At 33.1% G+C, this 7,237-nt stretch overlaps 1 protein-coding gene across 1 annotated transcript in view; it reads right to left on the bottom strand.

Annotated features, from left to right (window-relative positions):
• The window catches only part of LOC118744927 (bcl-2-related ovarian killer protein), a 31,934-nt gene extending 26,814 nt beyond the window's left edge, over positions 1-5,120 (bottom strand). Inside the window, exon 1 of the mRNA XM_036478364.1 lies at positions 5,077-5,120. The gene's annotated coding sequence lies outside the window, so the exon portion shown is untranslated. The remainder of the gene's footprint in view (positions 1-5,076) is intronic.
• Between the last annotated feature and the right edge of the window lie 2,117 nt (positions 5,121-7,237).

Below are 7,237 nucleotides of genomic sequence, written 5' to 3' on the forward strand. Positions count from 1 at the left end.
TTTTATAACTGTGTTATTTCTGTACACATATGTATGTACATATAATATATGGATACATGTATGTATATATGTGTGCACATAAGGGTGTCCAAAATGAGTAAAGTCGGAATTTTAATGCTCTCACCCCCTAGGATTGTTCTACCTCGAAAAAAATATACCCGATTTTTTTTTTTTTTTGAAATCATGAAATATTTAGGCGTCGCTCAAAGCGCTCAAAGTTTCGCATGTATTTTATATGGGGAAAAAACAATTTTACGTAGAAATGGTAAGGAATTCTAGAAAATCAATATTTTTCTATCGTGAAACCCTGGTTCTCTTCAAGAGACTTCCAATAATAATACCCAATTGTTTATTTAACCATTTTCAATACCAAAGATTTTTTATTTATACCCCTATTGCATTTTCTGGGGGTTTTGGCGGTCCTATAAATTAAAGTTATTATGAAAAAATGGTAAAAAAAATAATTGGGTATTATTACTGTGAATCTCCTGAAGAGAAAAATATTGATTTTCAAGCGACCTCTAAATATTTTTTGATTTCAAAACAAAAAAATACGGGTATTTTTCGGTATAGAACAATCCCAATTTTTGGACAACCCTAATATACATACATATGACCGTACCACCTTATAATCCCTGAGTCTAACAGGGCAATTCTGGCAACAGCCTTTCAACACATCACAGTCTTTCGAAAAACAAAAACATTTCGTATGACAGTCGTCAGTACTGGCAACTATCTTGAAAGCTCTTTTCTGCCTTTAGAAAAACTAATTGAAAAATTTGCTAACACGGAGGTCTTTGTGTTTACCTGTTTGTAGTTTAGCAAACATATTTAAAAAATTAAATAAAATTAAAAATATAAATTAAAAAATAGTAAATGAAATTTAAAAAAAAAAATTAAAAATATATAAAATCCTTAAAACTAAATGAATTAAAAACTCTATTTTTCTTTTTAAAATAAAATAATATAAAAATTAAAAAAAAAGAAAAATAGTAGAACAATTTATTTAAACAAAATTAGTTTTTATAAATTAAGTGAACTTAAAAAGTATTTTTGTTTTTATAACAATGAAATCTAAAAACCAACAAAAACTTAATAAACAAAAAATTAAAAAAGAATAAAAAATGTGTTTCTAAAAATTATGTGAATTAGATTTGCAAAAAATTGTTACTTTTTAAAACAATAAAATCAAAAAATTTAATTGAGCAAAAAAAACTAAACCAAGTAATTTTTAAGCAAAATATCATATACAAATTTAAGAGTACTGTTAATCTTTCCAAATCCAATGTTTGGATCTAAACCAAATTAGTATGGGACCACCTCTAAGGTAAAAAAAGACGATAAAACTAAGTGATAGACTGTAAATGCCGTAGATATGACGAGAAATGTAAAAGGGGACCCCTACGTTCGGCCAAAAAAAAATTCATTTTTTTCAAATTGCCTTGTAAAAATGCCTTTGACGCAGAGGTGTACGGCAAAATTTTTTTCCGCTACAATAAAATCTAAAAATCAACAAAAAATTAAGAATAAAATTAAAAAAGAAGAAAACATGTGTTTCTAAAAATTATGTAAATTAAATTTACAAAAAAAAATCTATCTAAATCAATTAAAGCAAAAAGTTAAATTGAAAGTTTTTTCCGCTACGGTTTATTGTACATACATACGTATGTACATATGTATGTATGTATGTTTTGCATGCTATCAGACGCTGATAGCGCTTTATATCGTCTGTCGTTTTGTATTTGTTGTCACTAATTGGTTATACACACAGCGGAAAGCAATGCGAATAATTCTGTGCCCTTTTCGATTTAATTTTATTTGCTGTATGCATTCCAATACATTGGTTTGCATTAAAAATACACGGACGGCATTAGTCACATACCCAGTTAATCTGGGAGCGTACGGTGACAAACACTTTTTACTTGTGTACAAACAATGCATACATCCATACATATTTATGTACATACATATAATAAAAATTTAAGTAACGATGAAATTTTAATTAAAAATGCCAGCCACGTTGATATGGTGCCGACAGAAAAATACACGTTTACAGTGGTGGGTAAAATTGTGTAGCTCAGAATTAAACATTTACGTATCTAAATACAACCATGAAAACGCTTTTATTCAATGGATGTATGTAATAAAATATAATTAAAAAAAAAAATTAATAAAAAATACTAAAAACAAAATTTTTTATTGAAAACCTTAAACTCATATTGTATAATTCGTTAATATTTGCCTCGAGTCTCGATATGATATTTGATAAACAGAATAAAAATATTAAGAATCAAATATTATTTAAAAAAAATGAAATAACAATAAATGAATATTTTCTGGAAGAGAACAAAAAGTAAAAACTTGTAATACTTTTCTTCAGTCAGCAATAACTTTCATAATAAAATGCAACATTGGACTTGAGAAATAATTACAATGAACTTTTATTTTAATCGGCTAACAGAAATAAATGATTTCACGAGCACTCGAATGAAACCGTTTTATAAATTTTCGTTACGCATTCTCCTATATGATAGTGGTCGCATACTTTCGCACGCTACTGTGCTTTGAAGGAAGCAAAAAAAGAAACTACTCAGACGAATACTCATAATTATAATTTTTTCATTAAATCCGAGTAATTACTGCAACAGCTGTGTAATAATTGTATTTTTAGTATTGTAATTTTACATTCAAAGCCTTTCATTGAATAATATCAAAGGTAAGTAAATACATACATTGCATTGCATTAGGGTACATCACTCGCCATACAAAAAAAAAGGTATTGTTTTTCCATCGGAATTATAAAATTTTCTATATTGTAAGACTTCCGCTAAAATATTTCGGAAAAATATTACAATTTACATGAGCTGAATCCATTTGAAAATGGAAATTAGGTTTTAAAATTTTTTCAAAAAATCACCTCAGATAATAGAAAAGTTTTAAGCTTGAAAGGTCTGCATAAAAGTTTTTAAAAATTTTATAAACGTAACAAAAAAATTATACTTTTAGAGGTATTTTCAAATCGGCGCAGCTCTCGTAAATATTAATATTTTCCTGAAATATTTTTGCGGCAGTCTTACACCCAAATTCATGAAAAATCAAAAGACTTTAACTGCTTTATAAACCGAAAATTTTTATATTTATAAAAAATCTATTTAAAAACTCAAAATTTTGAAGAAAAGTTGTCGAATTTTTCAAATTTTTGTACAAATTTTTGAAATTTTGACCTACATGGAAAATGATTTTTTTATTTTCTGTCAATTTCTATATAAAATTCAAAAAATTAAAATCATGTTTCGCTTAAATTGCTTTCGTGAAATTGAGTGCTCATGAAAAAATAATAAACGTTAAATAAAAGAAAGGGAAATAGCCACAGAATTCTAAAATGTCTCTACACTGTATGTGTTTTTATATATTCTCAGTAGTGCCGCATTAAAGGCAGCGCCGACGGGGCCGCTTGTGATGACGAAAGAACAAAAAAATAATTTTTCAGAGAATACAGAAAATATCGTTAGGTTTAAGAAGATTTGTCAGCACCATTAATACTTCTTGTGGAACCTAGCTCAGCTTCTTCTGGCTCTGGCGAAATTCTCGACTAATAGCTCAGAATGACCCCCGAACTTATCAAAGAATATGGAAATAAGGGACGAGGGCAAGTAAATTATTTACCCTCAGCAATCTGCGATGAAATAATAACCTTGCGGGGTGAAAAAGTACAGGCAGAAATAATAAGCCGGCTCAAAGAGACAAAATATTCGTACTAGTTACTCCATCTCTGTTTAAATACGAGACTGCCGTGGTCAGTCGTTTAATACAGGATGCAACATGATCAGCAAGTACAAAGGAATTCAGGCGCGAATTTCAAAGAAGAAATAAAAAATGGTTAAAAGTCAATAATTAACGATGCTGTTGAAATGAAAATATAATTATTTTTCACATGTATAACAGCTCCGGGCCACCACATTCTTGATCCGGCCCTGCTTCTCGGTGCTTGCTGCATTTATAGTTAACTCCCGCAGTCTTTCGATGTCGGGAAGGTCAGTTGACATTCCGGTAAGAAACGAAACAAAGTACAAAGTTCGAGAAAAATTCCTAGACAAAACGCCATAGATTGGATAAAAATCAGTTTCTTCAATTTTATAGGCATTGAATACCTCAGTGTCGACGTACTAGCAATGTATTTTTTTATGAAATTAGCACCCTGCGATCCACTTAGGACGTAACACTACTTATATTAAACACTTGGTTTTATAAAACACTCAAAACTTATTTGTTAGATAGAATTGAGATTTAAATTTGTAGGTTGCAAAACTTTCTTCAATATTTGTAAACAAGAGAAAGCGATTAAATTCTGTTTGCTTATTAATTTAAATTTTAACATTTTAGTTTTTAATGCTATAGTACATATTTCATTTTATATTATCTTATTTTATTTCAGTTATTTTTTATTCTTCTCAGTATTTTTTCTGTTGTTATATTATTTCGTTTGAGATTAATTAACTTTTTTCAAGCCATTTTAAACTATTTATTAAACAACTTATAAGGACTTGTTATTAATTAAATAAATTACCATTCTGCACATTTCATAATACCTTTCACTGAAGGCTACAATGACTTAAGTTTGTATTTATAATCATTAGTCAGTTATTTTCGCAAATTCATTCGGGCAAGGTTTAACTTTTAAGACATAAAAAATTACAATAATAAAATTGAATCCATTAAATTCAGGAATATAAAAAGATAGCAATAAATTCGCGCATAACTTGGTAATAATAGTGATTTCTTTCTTTCGCCCTTGATTATGATTGACTGTGTATTGGTTATTTATTATTATAAATTATTTATTTTACTTTTCTATTTGGTTATATATTTGTACACCTTCGCATTGCTATCAACACTTTCACGAAATACATTTCAATGAAGAAGTGTGTTAGAATTGGATGTTCACACGTGCTTCAACGTTGTTTATACATAAATTAAATATAAACAATCATTAGACTAGACTACATTTATAGTGATATGAATTTTCAAAACCTGTATCAATATTTTTCGCGCACACTCAAATCAAAACCAACTAACCGATACAACCACTAACCCCAAATGAAACGTCCGCGCACTTTGGCTGTTCACTGAAAACTCCAGAGCGTTGAAAGCTAAATGATTGTCGAGGTGGAGGTAATTCATACCTAGCTGCCGTTGGCTGGAATGGCTGAGACCTTAGCCAATAATGAATTACAAACTTATATATGTATAAATGAATGTATGTATGCACATTAGGGTGGTCCTTAAAAAATCAAATTAGCGATTTTTTCACCCCTGCAATCGGTAATACCACAGTCAAATGTATCAAATGCAAAAAAAATTTATTTTAATTTTTTGAGTCTCTATAGAGGAATCTGACTTTTGACCACTATGCGCTACGCCTTAAAAAAATATTTTCATCTTTTGATTCTGCGTCTCCAACCGGGACCAAAATTTATATGTGATATCTTCGACTATAGAAGTGTCGATTTTGGGTATTAGATGAAAAAACATTATTTTAAATTTTTGAGTCTCCATAGAGGAACCTGAACTATGCCCCTTGTGCTCCTCGCCTTAACCGTCTCCAACCGGGACCAAAATTTATATGTGATATTTTCGACTATAGTAGCATGGACGTAGGGGTTGAGGTTAGGAAATGTGATATAAAAATTTTCTTCCTACATTTAGGACTACCCTAATGTACATATGTATATATACATATGTATGTACATATGTGTGCAGTTACTCATAGAAGAAAATGTTATTATCAGCAGGTGAAACAAAAGTGAGCTAATGGCATGTATTGCTTGCAAATTCCACTTTTCGGGTGAGCGAAATGATGGAGAGTGCAGCTCATGCTCAGTCCATCTGATAATCATTCGGACTCTAGAACTACCAATCGAAATATTTATCTAACTACGCACGTACAGTGATTTTAAGAAGGCTTATTGAAAATACTAACCTCATCGACGTCACCGCAAGTCAGCCGAAGATCTGGCTCTTGACCTGTATTTCCTACTAAACGGTAGGAACTGAAAGGTAACCACGACAGTCCTTTCTACGATTCCAAGGGCTGTTGTTTCGGTGATCTCACCCCGTTTAGGTTGGCGAAATCTCTCAAAAGTTGTTCGTTCATGGGGCTAAATCTGCTCCGTATTCTTCTGCCCAGGGCTGGTATAGAGTCAAACCCTGGACCGAAACGCCCTAACACAGGGCGTATGTGAGAGAAGATTGGATCCAAACCCCACCTCGGTTAGCTGCAACACATGCAACGGGTGGAGCAGCCTCCGCACCTACTCGGGCTTAAGAACTCACCGGCATTGGACCACTTCGTTCATGGTCCCATGTTGTGCAAACTGGACCGCCTCTACGGCACTGCGGAGTTCGCCTGAGTAGCACAACACCATCTCAACCAAACACAAACACAACGCAACCATAGACACACGCACGGACACAACCGCACTCCCACTCCCAATGCCTCCAACAATCTGCTCGGTGTGTCAGTCCAGGATATACCGTAATGTGACATCTGTCAAGTGCAGTTAAGTATTGGCTTGTGCCACTTTAGGGCATGTTCAGGACTGCGCAACACGCATGGAAACATTTTCTGCTACGCCGCCCACTACCACCCCAAGGCAGCACCCTTCACAGCAGCACACAAAACAAATGGCCGGCAGGCAACATCAATACCACAACTCTTTTACACCCGAAATTGCAATCAGTCTCCCAAGGCACTCGAAGATATTACAATTCAACTGTAACGAACTTCACAGCAAGATCGAAGAGATAACAGTCTTCATGGGTCGACATGGAATATTGATAGCTGCAGTCCAAGGGACGAACCTGCACAGAACCTCAACCCTGTTTAATTCTGCCGGATATCATGTGTACCATAGAGATCGCGAGCGAGATAATGATGATGGCTTAGCATCCTTCACGCACCACACCGTGTAGTATCGCCTTATCGAAGCAGACATCGACTGCAGGTATACCATCCTAAAAGGTCAGAATATTGCTATCGGCCGAGCTAGAAATATTTAACCTATATGTATATACCCCCTGTCATCAGCTGCCCGGCAGGATATCACCCTGAAAAAGGTGCGCTCCACAGAGGTGAAAACCGAATGGTAGCTGGTGAGCTGGTGATAAAGCTCCTGACTTTGCTTCCGCGAAACACCGATCCAACGTCAACTTTAGAAAAGATGATTGGCACAGCTTC

The sequence above is a fragment of the Rhagoletis pomonella genome, unplaced genomic scaffold, assembly GCF_013731165.1.
Source record: "Rhagoletis pomonella isolate Grant_MI unplaced genomic scaffold, Rhpom_1.0 Rhpom_scaffold_00008, whole genome shotgun sequence".
Taxonomy (NCBI): domain Eukaryota; kingdom Metazoa; phylum Arthropoda; class Insecta; order Diptera; family Tephritidae; genus Rhagoletis; species Rhagoletis pomonella.